Source organism: Cupressus sempervirens, chromosome 3, assembly GCF_028749045.1.
Source record: "Cupressus sempervirens isolate cs-2001-9-10 chromosome 3, ASM2874904v1, whole genome shotgun sequence".
In the NCBI taxonomy this organism is placed as follows: domain Eukaryota; kingdom Viridiplantae; phylum Streptophyta; class Pinopsida; order Cupressales; family Cupressaceae; genus Cupressus; species Cupressus sempervirens.
This window is the reverse complement of record NC_143120.1, coordinates 823,850,959-823,865,484: the sequence shown is the minus strand read 5'-3', so window position 1 is coordinate 823,865,484 and position 14,526 is coordinate 823,850,959.

The following is a 14,526-nucleotide window of genomic DNA, read 5'->3' as shown; positions in this document are numbered from 1 at the left end:
TATGTTATCCATTAACAAGTTCAACATTGAATAAACTATTGTATTGTACCATTGTGACTTGTAGCTCTGGTTCTATCTTTCAATTTTTTTCTCTAAGTAATCTTAGGGTTTCAAAGAAACTAGTAGATTCTTTCTCAGGTTCACACAAAGAATCACACTTTTAGGGTATTGCAAAACCAAATCTCTATTGGATCTCAAGATTGAAAAATGTGGTTTTCTCTTGGTGATATACCTATTTATTGATTTGACAGAAAAGTAACATTGAGGTCCAAAGATTAACCTCACCTCTTACCTACCTATATGTTTGTGAAATAAATGGCTTTAGATGATTCATCCAATTGTAAAGTTTTGGAGAGAACCTATCTTACACTTTTGATTGCAATGCAATCATCTTGTCTGGAGTCACTAGTTGTGACTTATCAATTTGCGTGAATGGAATGGTGCAAGACTTACCTCTTTTATTTGGCCCTTGTTTACAATTTCTTAAATTAGCTTGATTAGGAGGACTCACCACTTGTCAGTGAGCTTACCACTTCTCCAATCCTTATTTTAGTTTTCTAAAATATTTTCTTGATCCATACCTTAGAGAAGTTCTTGTTGACTTTCTCAATATCAATGGAATTTCATTTTACCTTGTTGTCGTTATGGTGTTTCTTGGGTCTTTTATTTACCCAATAGTTCTTGAGTACATGACCTATTTTGTTACATATTTAGCATATTTTCCTTGTGTTGTTCCATGGTCTTGCATAGTTTTTTTTGTCTCATACAACACTTGCAATGTGATACAATGTGTCCATCATTTCTACAAGTGAAGCACACCTATCTCTTTCTCTTAGGATATGATTGATGTGATCTAGTACTCAAACCATAATATTTTTCATTGTGCCCATAAATTTCATAGTAGTAGCATTATTTCTATGCTCCAACTTCATTTGTGAGATTTATGCATTCATGTGTGTTATTTCCACATTGGTAACAACTATAACAAAGCTTTCAATATGTATCATGTCTACTATTTGTGTCTCTCCTATGGAAACATTCATTCATCTTATGTATTAGTTTACCATAGTAAAGACAAATAGGTTTATTTGATGGCATGCCTCCTTTTGTTGTTCTTTTGTTCTTTGTGGTTTGTAAGTCTTTTTCCTTTGAAGAATCTTCTCTGTCAGATATGTAGATTCCTTGGAATGCTAGACAAGTTGAGCTTATTGCTTCTCCTTGAGTGTTTGGCTACTTTTCCACCTATTGGGTGTTTTCACTTGCCTTTGTAAGTATATCACACTCTTCCTTTACTATCTTGAGTTTGTTCATTAGTTAAAAAACTTTCTCTTTCATTTTTCTAGCTTCTTATGTTAGAACATTCAATTATTCTATCTTATCACCATCATGCTCAAATAGTATATTATTCTTTTGCACTACATGCATGTGCTCTTTCTCCATGATAACTATCACATCTTCCTTTTCTTTCACCAAATCCTCATCTCATTGTATTTCTTCATGAACTAGTCTTAATTTTGTTAGCATGAATGTTGATGGTATTCCTTTGGGGGAGTATCCTAAGCATTGGATAACATGATTGACATGTTACATATATGACTATGTTTTTCATTGATGTCAACATAGTATTGTTCATGTGAACACTAGCATAGTAGAAAATAGAGAATGAGGCCATACATATTGCATGTTGATGATTAGGTCAATCAGATTGAGAACATATTCTACATCATGTCTTGATGTCGTGGACAAGTGTGCATGCAGAGAGTCAAAGATATGCAAGAGTTATTCAAGAACTATAGAGGATAGTATGTAGATAGAGTACTTGATAAGTGATTTTTTACGTTTAGATTGTATCTCTTAATAGGGATAGAATTGTGTTGAGTGAAGCTAGATAGTGATAGTAGAAATCCTAATGATAACATCAGTGAGTGTGCAAGGTTAGAGGTCATGCATATGAGAAGTTATAAAGACTGTGAGCTAACAATGTTGTGTAATTATAAAATGATTGTATTATCTTAATGAGATCTTATTATAATTAATTGTGAAAACCTCAAGGCCAACTTAAGGAATTATTCTAAGGATATGGTATAAATGGAGGTTTTTTTCCTTGTGATGAAGTGTGATCTTAGTGTGTATTAAAGTGTGATATGTGAAGTACTTGGTAAATGTGAGTAAGAAATGAAATGGATTATTAGATGCAAATTTGGTGGTATGGTATTCAGATCAGAAGAGGATTGGTCTAGTTAAGAGGACCGTGGAGTTTGAGATCATTCATTTCTATTATTTTGCAAGGAATAATAAAAAGATCAATTGGATAGTGAGTTCAATGATCTTACCCTTGAAGCTATTTGGACAGTGGATCTATCTGCCTTCTACTACTTCTAATAGGGTTGGTACAAGTCTTAATAGGTTTCGAATCTCCTAACAAGGATTGAAAGTCTCCTAACATGGACTAATATGTAGTGAATGTATTTCATTAGCTCCTAACAAAGTCCATCCTCTTATAAGGAACTTTTATATATCTACATCATTTGTGGGTACCATCCCCACTAGGGTTTTCCCTCTAATCAAGGGTTCCCCTAGTTAACATATCTAGTGTTATTGTGTATGTGTATCTTCTTATGGTTGCTAGTTATATTGTTCACATGGTTAATGATTAATAAGTTTGATAAATGTTTTAATAGTTAGATAATTGATTGAAACCCCTCTTACCTCTCATTTATCTTGGTGGACTTTACTTTCTAACAATTGGTATTAGAGCATTAGGCCCTTGAAGGAAAATCTTGACAACTTAAGGAGATCAATGGTGGGTCACTTTGAAAAAGAAAGTCCTAAATTTGATGGAGTTAACTATGGAACTTGGAAGGAGAAGATGATGACTCATTTGCTATGTATGGGTCTAGGGTATTGGATGATGAAAAAGAATGGAAAGAAGATTGTGGAAGAAAAAAAACTTGAGGATTGTAGTGAAGCTAAAAGAGATCTCCTTATGTGTAACATGCTTTCCAGAGAAGCACTATTGTCAGCTCTTCTTGAAAATAAATACAATCAGGTAAAATCCCTAGACACATCTCATGGAATTTGGAAAGCTGTAGAAACAACATTTGAAGGTGCTGTATTTATTTCAAGATGCTAATATGATGGAAAATGAATGTGTAAGATGCTATATTGGTAGAATATCATAAACTTTTGTAGGAATTAAGTCTTGCAATGGGTCTAAAACTAAAGATGAGATTATTTGGAAGATATTGAAAATTTTGACACCACCACTCAAGAAAACAACATAGATGATTGAGATAGTGATGCCCTGCACTGAGAAGTTTACCAAAGAGACACTACTTGGAAGATTGGAAGTAATAGAAGCAAGCTTAAAGAAATCTAGAGATTTTCCCAAAGTGAAAAAATCCTTTAGTGCATTAAGTGTTCATCCTTATATATCAACAAGTTCAAGAATTAGTCTAGAATATGCTAGCAACAACAGATCCATAAATGAGGAGGATAGAAGAATTGAAGAATGAGTTTCCCTACTTGTAAGGAGAGAACTAGATGTTAAGATAATTTTTAAATGTTAGACTTATAATGAATTTGGTCATTATGCTTCTAAGTGTCATAAAAGATAGAAAAAGTATAAGAAGTATTTCAAGTCTATAAAACCTAGAGATTGTTTGTATGTAAATGAAGATGATGAGTTTGATGAAAGAGTTTAGAGTGAAAGGGATGATGAGTTAGGATTTGTAGCTAGAAAATAATAAAATCCTAAAAAAAAAGGTTAGAGAAGAGAAATCCCTAGTTTCACAAGTTGAAAATAAAGTTTATTATATCATAGATAGTGGTTGTTCACATCATATGAGTAGTAATATGAATAAATTTATTAAGTTTAATAGTCATGATGGACGAATTATCAGAGTTGGTAACAATGTAACTTGTCATATCAAGTGAATATGATCTATTAAGCTTGATAGAAATACTAACACTAATGATGTCTATTTTGTTGATGGATTAGAGCATACCTATTGAGTGTTGGGTAGTTAGTTGATAAATTTTATCAGTTACAATTTATATAGAAGACATGCATTATCAAGGATAAAGATGGTAAGCTGATTGGAAGTGATAAAAGATCCAAAGGTAACATTTTTCAATTAAGCCCTACAAATATGGCATGTTTGGTTGCAAAGGTGGATACAATTTTGTTATGACAGAATATTTTTTCATATAGACCTTGATAATATTGTAAAGGCTAGTAGTAAATTTTCTATGAGATATTTACCTAGAATTGTGAAGCCTACTAATGTCATGTGCAAAGAATGTTATGTCTTAGTAGAAGAAATTTTATTTTCCTAGCAAGAAGTTCACTACCATAAAAAAATTGGAGATTGTTCATACAGATTTGAGTGGTCCTACCAAAACAAGTAGATTTATTAGGGACTCTTGGTATTTGGTATAGAACAATGTCTTTTGACACTTGAGTTGGTTGAAGACTTTGAGAAGATGATTGACATAATGAAGCCTTTTTCATTGATATGAATGGGGGAGATGATCACATGAAAAAAATCTTCTGGTAGTATGTGGGAGATTTATGTATGGAGGACAATTTTTCATGGATAGATAGATTGATGTTTCTATCGATGGGGGATAAGTGTGAATAGTTGATTTCCATCCATGTATAATACATAAGAATTGTTCCTATGAACTAGAATGTGAACAAACCATGCCAATCCTAAGAATAAGGAAACACAGATAGAACAATGTTCCTATGAGTTTTAGATTTTCTTGATGAAGAGGATTTGAAAAGAAGAGAGCAGTAACAACAACAACAAAGTTTGATTTTCTATTCTTGGAACTTAGATATTTTTCATCTATGTCCCTATCAATGCCAAAAGTAGAGATTGTTAACATGAATGTTGAAGGTATTAATTTGGGGAAGTTGTTGGAAATTACAATTGAAACAATTGTTACATTTTCATTGATGTCAAATCTACTGATGAGACATGTTGCTATCTAATCTAAATGTCATATTTATTTGATTGATGAAAAATTTATAAGAAATTTCTCATAAAAAAAAGCACCTAGAGGAAATGTTGAGTTATGAAAAGGAAGCTACAATGGAGGTTTGATTAGTTAGACTTTGACAAGATAATTTTATTGTTTACATTATCAAGACATGTGAAGAGACTGACAAATTACATAATCTTGATCAATGAAGACAAAAGAAGATTGAGGAACTCAAAGTTCATGTCGAGGGATGCTAGTGTTGGTTAAGCATTAGTACAAGCTGAGTGAAACTTAGTTTTGACTAAGCATCAATATTGATTGAGTAAAAAGTGTAAGTGTTGAGAAAGTGATCCAGTGATGACTGAGTGATAGTATTTTGAATGCATATGAGAAATTGTAAATTCCATCCAACTTATTAATTTCTTGGGATATGGAAAGTGTTTTGAAGATAAGGATTGATGATTCGAGTCATTTAATTCTAGGAGAGGCTTAGGTAAGATATCCAATGAATGAATTGCATGAGAAGTTTCTACAAGAGATAGAGATGAATAGATACAATGAATTTGTTGGATCATATCACAAACCTTAAGATCTAAGGTGATTATGATAAATGGAAAAGGACTAGGATTATCTATTTTTATGAGGCATAGGGGAAAACTTAGATTGGGGATGCAAAGAAGATATGAGGGATGAGAAGCTATGTGTGTTTTAAAGAATTCAAGTGAGATGGAACAAAGCTGTTGAGGTTGATAAGAAAATCTAAGAAGAAGGCTTAATTTTTTTGTGAAGAGAAGGGTCAATACTTGAAGGATTGCTAAGAAAATCAAGGAAAAATGTAACAAGGAAATCCTATCAAAGATTTGACACATGAATTGAACAAGAGATCTAAAACTACAAAGTGAGTTATAATCTTACAGATCAAACCCTACTATTTTCTTTCTAATCATTTTAAATAGTTTGTGTAAATCCTTTAACTGGGTGAGATTATAATCAAATGTTCTAAAGTCATCTAATAAGGCCATTGTTAATAGGGTGATTGAATCCTTTAATTAGCTCACCTTTAATAGTGTATTGTAACCTTTACCAAGGTTGGCTCCTAATAGGACTAACTTTAGAAGAGTAAAAAAGTGGTGATATGTTGCTACTAGTTTTTCCCAAATTGGGTTTCCACATTAAATCCTACTGTCAAACTTGTGTTGAATGTTTTTGTTAGAAAGGATAGGGTTGTCATTTCACCAAAAGATTGACTTGTTAATGCTTGATACAACCAATAGTCTTATAGAACCATAGGAGACAATTAAGCCATGTTGTGAATCCTTTGAGGGAAATTGGCCCACTACCAATAATCTTCCTCCCAATGTCACTCATCATAGCCTACAAGATTCAAACCTAGACCAAGCTCTAATACCAATTGTTAGAAAGGGTAGGGTTTTTGTTGCATCAAAAGATCGACCTATTGATGCCCAATACAAAAATAGTCTTATAGAAACACAGGAGGTGGTTAAGCCATGTCACAAATCCTACAAGAGATATTGGCCCATTGCCAACAATTATATGGTGTTTCATATTTCAAATGTTTACATTCAACAAGTTTATTATTTTAGGATAGTAAACTACTAGTTAATATTTTTATTCAAACCATAGTAGAAATCAAGCTATAGGATAAGTAGAACAAAAATGTTTAGCTGTTTGATTGTTTAATTGGTACTAATGGGCTTGGAGTATCTAGTTCATCCTCCCTCTCAATTGTTCTAAATATTCTAACAATTGGTATCAAAGCTCTGGTGCCTATAAAGAGAAGTTTGAAGGTACTCAAATATAAACGTCATGACTAATAAAAAGGAGGTACCAATGTTGAACAAGGAGAACTTTCCTACATGGAAAATACTGATGAGGCTACATATATATAGTATTGATGATGTTGCAATAAAATTTGTGGAAAATGAATATGTGAAGATAATAATCATTCCTTTGACTTCTCAACAACTAAAAGAAAAACAAGAACATAATCAAACAATATTGGAGATTGCTTCAGCCCTAACCTATGCCGAGTTCGATGACATAAAAGATTGTTTAAAATTGATATATATCATTAAAAAAAAATCACTACTTAAAGACAAACTAATAGGAGATTATAAGATCTTAATTTAAATAGGGATTTAATGATGGGATCTTAATATTTAAATTAAGAATTAAAAATTTTCATGAGAAGAAAGGAACTTATTTAATCAAAATATTGAAACTCGCAAAGATAATAATATTTTTCATCCAAAATAAATACATATTACAAAGATGAGATTCCATATTGATGAACTTGATGACATACATTATAAAGTCCAAAATGTAATAGAGTTGAAAACGTAAAGGTAATTTTGAATGTTAGAAGAATACAGTGTTGTTGGAATTCTTTAGAATAACTGAGAGGAGGGGTGAATCAATTATTCAAGGTCTAGATGTACAAAATAAAACTTTTTCACAATTCAATGAACCCATATAACATTCATACTCATGCATGCATTCATTGTGTATTTACTAAAACTTTATATGTTACTATCAAATCAACTTGCAGAAATGTAAATTATGAAACACAACACATTCATCAGCACACTTGACACAATGATTTAACGTGGAAACCCAATTTGGAAAAAACCACCAGTAACATGCTACTCATTTTCCCTCTTCTAAAGTGATGCCCTATGAAAATCCAACCCTGTTAAAGGTTACAATACACACTATAAAATGTGACCCGATTAAGGGATTTCAATCAAGCCATTAAAAGTGAGCCTTGTTAGAGGACTTTAGGCCATTCACTTGGAATTCCACCTTGTTAAAGTATTTTCCAATGACTATTAGGTCAACCTTAATCGAAGGGGTTTACCCTAGACTAATACAATTTTTATAGAGTAATAGTAGAGCTTTGATTTGATACAACTTACAACTCCACTTGTAGATTATAGATCTTTGTTTAGTCCTCAATTTTTCTTGGCTTTCATATAATTTACAACTCTAACATCTTGTTCACCCTTCAAGCATTCATCTCCCTAAGCCTTCTTGCTTGGTATGCTATTGCAGACTCTTCTCTTAGGTCACTTGATAAAGAAAAACTCTTAATTCTTTCTCCTCCTTAGGTTCTCAATCTTCTAATGCTCAATACATACTGTGTTACTCGACATCAACTGTAAAATCACTCAGCATCAACTAGATTTTACTACTGCTTGGTATCAACTGTGTAGCTTGACATCTACTAGAATTTTCTTTCACTTAGCTCCAACTAACTTTATGCTTGGCTTGCACTAACTTTTCTCAGCACCTACTATCCACTTAGTCAAGCTTGGTAGAAAAACTTTATTTTACTTATTCTTCTAAACTTTCTAAGTGTAGCCATCCATTTTGTAACCTTAATTCAATCATCAATACATCATGTTATCACTATCTTAACTAATCCTTGTACTTAATTACATAATAATAACCCAACCTTTCCTCAAGGTTCTTTTGTTACATATTATTGATCAAATCCTCCTCATCAATCAACTAAGTGATAGTACTTGAATCTTGTAAGCAATTGTCTTACCAAAAAATAGTAAGTTTGACATTAGTGACAAAACAATGACTAAAATGCATAGTCTTCTTCAACAATATCCTTCTTAACAATCTCTTTTCAAATGATCTTTTCAATTAGATATCAAATATCTCCCTCTTTGGCATTGATGGAAAACCAAACTGATCAACCTATATCATCAAATGATGAACATCTTGTTCAACCAAATTTAGTAGGTTAAGATAGCAAGGCAATACCAAAGAAAGAACTTGTATTCCTCCTTCAACAACTTCAATCTTCTGATTAGGTTACAAAATATCTTCCTTAAAAATCCCTCTAAGTTCCTTATTGTATCTCCATCTTATTAAGTAGATTAGGATTTCTCCCTCTTTCTTTTTGGCTATCTGATCAATGTCTCCCTCTCTATATAGTAGATCAGTTTTAGGCTTTCTTCCACTTTTCTCTTGATCTTTTGATGATGTACTTTATCCACTTTTATCTTATATGCTTTCTCCTTCTCTTCTCACTTCCTCCCTCTTATATCTTATACTTGATCAGTAAAACTCTTCTACTAATGATCAGTTTAATGTACTTTCTCCCTTTTTGACAACAATGCCAAAGACATATACCAAACACTTAACATCTTTAATACATGGAGATATAGGATTTTGCAGGTTCTTCATTTTCTCCCTCTGTCACCTTGCTTGTGACTAATTTGAAGTTTTAGATCTGTGATTACTTTAGGTAGTTCCTAAAGTAAGATTCACTACATCAATTTTTATTATATGAACATCAACTTGTTTGATGCAGAGCACTCCCTCTATTCCTTACATAGCCTTTGATAGGGGTATACCCCTACTTTACCTCTTAGATACTCATGAGCATCCTTAGGTAATAGTTTTGTGAAGATATCAACAATTTTCTCCTTTGAGTTAACATATTCCATCTTCACTTCTTTGTCTTAAACTAACTCTCTTACGTAGTGATACTTGATTGCAATGTGCTTTGTCTTTGTGTGTATTACTAGATTCTTTGAAATATTGATAGCACTTGTATTATCACAATAAAGTGTCACTGGTTCCATGATTTCTTCCTTCATTCCTTTGAATAGTTGTTTAATCCATACAATGTTTCTGCAATTTATAGCAGTAAAAACATATTCTACTTTAGTAGTAGATAGGGAAGTACAACTTTGTTTCTTGCTTGTCCATGTAACTAGTCCCTTGCCTAAGAAAAATGCTCCTCCACTGGTCGTCTTTTTGTCATCAATGTTTTCAACCCAATCAGCATTAGTGTAGGCTCTTAGTTCAAAATTTTCATTCTTCTTATAATATAGACCAAAATTTTTTGTTCCTTTCAAGTATCTCATTATTCTCTTCACAACCATTAAGTGTTTCTCTCTAGGATTGGCAGAGAATCTTGTAACTATCCCCATAGGTAATGTAATATCAAGTCTATTAAGTACTACATATTGTAATTTTCCAATCATGGATCTATATAATGGTTGATTCACCTTAGCTAAATCATCATTCTTTGATAGCTTGTGTCCTGTCACCATAGGTGTACTTACTGGTTTGGAATCCTCTAGTCCAAATGTCTTTAATATATTTTTTACATATTTTTATTGAGTGATGTATATACCATACTTCATCTGATATACTTGTAATCCCATAAAGAATTTGATCTCTCCAAACATAGACATTTCAAATTCTTTCTTCATCTAATTTGCAAAGTTCTTACACAAAGCATCTTGTCCTCCAAATATGATACCATCAAAAAATATTTTAGATGGAAAAATACCTTTGTATTTTTATGTCTTCATGTCCACTATCAATGATCCATCTATCATTCTTTTTCACACAAGTTACAAGTGTAGTTGCCTCATCTTCATCAAGTTCATCCTTCATTACAAAATATACCACTTCATCATCATGTTCATCAGAATCATTTTCATCAACAATGTAGCATGACTTCTTGCCTTTGTCTTTGTAATCTCTGATGTCATCTTCTCTTCTATTTTTGTACTTTTTTCCTTCTTTTTAGTTCTTCTTTTGTGTATATCTTGCAGCAATATGACCAACTTCATTGCAATTGAAACAAATGATGGGTAACTTATCTTTGAACTTGCCTTTACCTCTATGAAATCTCCCTGCTAGTAGTGCTTCCAATTTTTCAATGTCTTCCTCATCTATATTACTCTCACTAGAATAATATTTTATCTTTCTTTTCTTCTTCTTCTGCTTTACCTCCTTAGAATCCTTCAATAAGAATTTAGCTTTGAAAGAAAATTCAAGACTCTTTGGTTTTTAATTGTCAAAATTAGATAGCTCCAAAAGTAGTGAGTCTACCTACCAAACCTTCAAAGGTTAGATTATTTCCTAGTATACATCTCAACTTTTGGATTGTAGAAACTCTAATAGTATAAATATGTAGTAATGTCCTCAAGAATTTACTTAGCAAAGTATCATCATCTATTTGACTAGTAGCACCTTTTATTGCACTAACAACTTCTTTTATCCTAGCAACATATTGATCAATATTCTCACCTTCTTCCATTCTCATGTCATCAAACTTACCTCTGAGGCTCTCAGACTTGGCTCTTTGAACATTTTTGTCTCCTCCATAGATTGTGGTTAGGGCATCCCACATCTTCTTTGTAGTGTAACATCCTTTGATATCATCAATTTGGCATAGCTTAGGGTAGAACCAATCTCCAACATTGCCTGATTGTGTTCTTTCTTTTTCTTCATATCTTCAACATTTAGCGCTCCTGTTGGATCAACATGTTCCACTATAATGGTAGATTGTGCATGACCTTCAAGTTCTCCAAGGTGTAGCATCATCAAACTTTTCCATGTACGAAATTTATCTCTATTAAGCTTGGGTACATCTCTTTTAGACATCTTGATCTTTGTGCTTCTAGTACCTTGAAAATATTCCTCTTAAGCAGATGGCTCTAATACCAATTATTAGAATTCTTTAGAATAATTGAGAGGGGGGGTGAATTAGTTATTCAAGGTCCAGATATACAAAATAAAAGTCATTGAACCCATAAAACATTCATCCACATGCATGCATTCATTGTGTATTTACTGAAACTTTATATGTTACTATCAAATCAACTTGCAGAAATGTAAAAATGAAACATAACACATTCATCAGCACACTTGACATATTGATTTAATGTGGAAACCCAATTTGAGAAAAACCACCATTAACATGCTACTCCTTTTCACTCATATGAAGTGATTCCCTTTGAAAGGCCAACCCTATGAAAATTTACAATACACACTATTAAATGTGACCTAGTTAAGGGATTTTAATCACCTTGTTAAAAGTGAGCCTTGTTAGAGGACTTTAGGCCATTCACTTGGAATGCCACCCTATTAAAGGATTTTCCAATGACTGTTAGGTCAAACTTAATCCAAAGGATTTACCCTAGACTGATATAATTATTAGAGAGTAATAGTAGAGCTTTGATCTGATAAAACTTACAACTTCACTTGTAGATTACAAATCTCTATTTAGTCCTCAATTCTGCTTGGCTTTCATACTTTGCAGCTTTGATAGCTTGTTCACCCTTCAAGAATTCATCTCCCTAAGCCTTCTTGCTTGGTATTCCATTGCAAGCTCTTCTCTTGGGTCACTTGATGAAGCAAAACCCTTAATTTCTTCTCCTCCTTAGGTTCTTGCTCATGACACCAACCTCTCTAACCTTTTTTTTTGGCTTCATGACCAAACATTCCTGTATAAAGGACTATAGAATATTTTTCATCTCATTATCCATTGTCTAAATTAGTGTTTTGGGATGGATTAGGTAGGATACAATGTATCTACCCCATTTCTTATCTATTCTAGAAACTTCTCCTAAAATCCATTTGAATTCCCTTAAAAATAGTTTACATCAAATTCTGTGCCACCAACTCAACAATCTTATCTTCCTCCTAGTTCACAAGTTCCAAGAAAACAAACTTGTTGGCTTATATTTGGCAAATCTTTGATCTTTATCATAATGTAGCAACTCAGCATATCAATCTTCTAATGCTCAACACAAACTCTATTACTCGGCGTCAACTGTGAAATCACTTAGCATCAACTAGATTTTATTGGTGCTCAACATCAACTATGTAGCTTGGCATCTACTAGAATTTTCTTTCACTCAGTTCCAATAGACTTTTTTCTTAGCTTGCACTAACTTTTCTTGGTACCTACTATCCACTCAATCAAGCTTGATAGACAAACTTTATTTTACTTGTTCTTATAAACTTTCTAAGTGTAGCCAACCATTTTGTAACCTTAAGTCGACCATAAATACATTATGTTATCACTATCTTAACTAATCCTTGTACTTCATTATATAATCATAACTCAACCTTTCCTCTAGGTGCTTTTGTTACATCTTATTGATTGAATCCTCCTCATCAATCAACTAAGTGATAGTACTTGAATCTTGTAAGCAATTGTCTTACCAACAAATAGTAGGTTTGACATCAATGAAAAAACAATGATTGAAACACATAGTCTTCTTCAAGAATCTCCTTCCTAAAAATATCTTTTAAAATAATCTTTTCAATTAGATATCAACAAATGTGACAAAAGGGTAAGCAAATTCTTAAGCTACTAGACTAAAGAGGGGTATCCTACTCTGATAACTGAAAAAAGATTGACCAAAATTATACCTCATAAAACTAACAAGAGATTCACCTAACATATATTATGTTTTCAATAAAGAGGAAAGAACATAAGGAAGAAGAAAAGAATGTATTGTTCGTAAAATTTTCAATCAGCTTTGTTCACACATAGAATGATTTACCATAAAACAAACATCATGTTATATTTTAAAAAATTTACCCTTTGTAAGAGTTTCAATGGACTCTCTACAATAAAATAGACATAATCACCCACTTGAAGTCATTAATGTTGAGGGAGAAACAAGTTAAGTAGTTAAAACTAACCTATGGAGCACCTATCTCAATGAACATGAATACTATAATTGGGGAGGCATTCAAATCCACAACTAGCAACCTTTTATCAACCCTATCAAATAGAGGTTATATCCCTAAAAATAAGGGTTTCACTATTGGATCAACCAATTACTTTACTTCTCAAGAGTGATATGGTTTAGTGTAGTGTTGGAGAGATTTATCAATACAGGATCATACATCATGTCTATTTCAAGCAAGAAAAAAATTAAACAGTTGATGTTCTTCAACCCAAGGAGCCTAGGTTAACTATGGAAGCTGCAAAGTGAGATTTGAGACATATTCCTTTTTTTAGTCTTTTCTATCACCCTCTTTGATGAAGGGTGCACCTCTTAGAACCATAAACTCATAAAAGAAACAAAGAAACAACAACAAATGTGAGAACAAAATATGGAATCATAGAATTCACAAGTACAAAATGTTAACACATATGGTGCCTTCATTACAATAATCTGTAAGATTATGCTACAAACTACCACCGAGAGCTATTCTAGACAATGTTTAGGCCTTTCTTAAATAGGCAATTTTATGTCACCCAGGAAGATTCTAGACATTGAAACTTAATACCTAGGGCCGAAGGACCCTAAAAATACATATAGAGTTGTCCAAATACATCTTTGACAATTATTTTAGATATTTTGGGTAGCCCAACTTTGGAACATCGTAACTCTTGAATCATTGCTCCAATTAGCTATTATAACCACTTTTCAGAAATGCCAGCTCCTAATCTACAAGCTTAGAATTGCACAATAACCCTTCTATCTAGTTTTTGGACCTCATCTAGGAATTCTAAGGCCTCCAATGGTGATCATGAAGATTTTTCAACAATTTTTTCTATCGAAAACCTGCAATAACTTCTCTGATACTTAATCTTGAGCAATGATATTTTTATAGTAGGCTTATAACTCTAAAATGAACATTCCTATAGAAAATGAGAATATTCTGAGCTTATATGACAAACTTACTAAAAATAGAAAGTTCCCATAAATAGTAACCACCTTGTCGATTAGTCCTTAT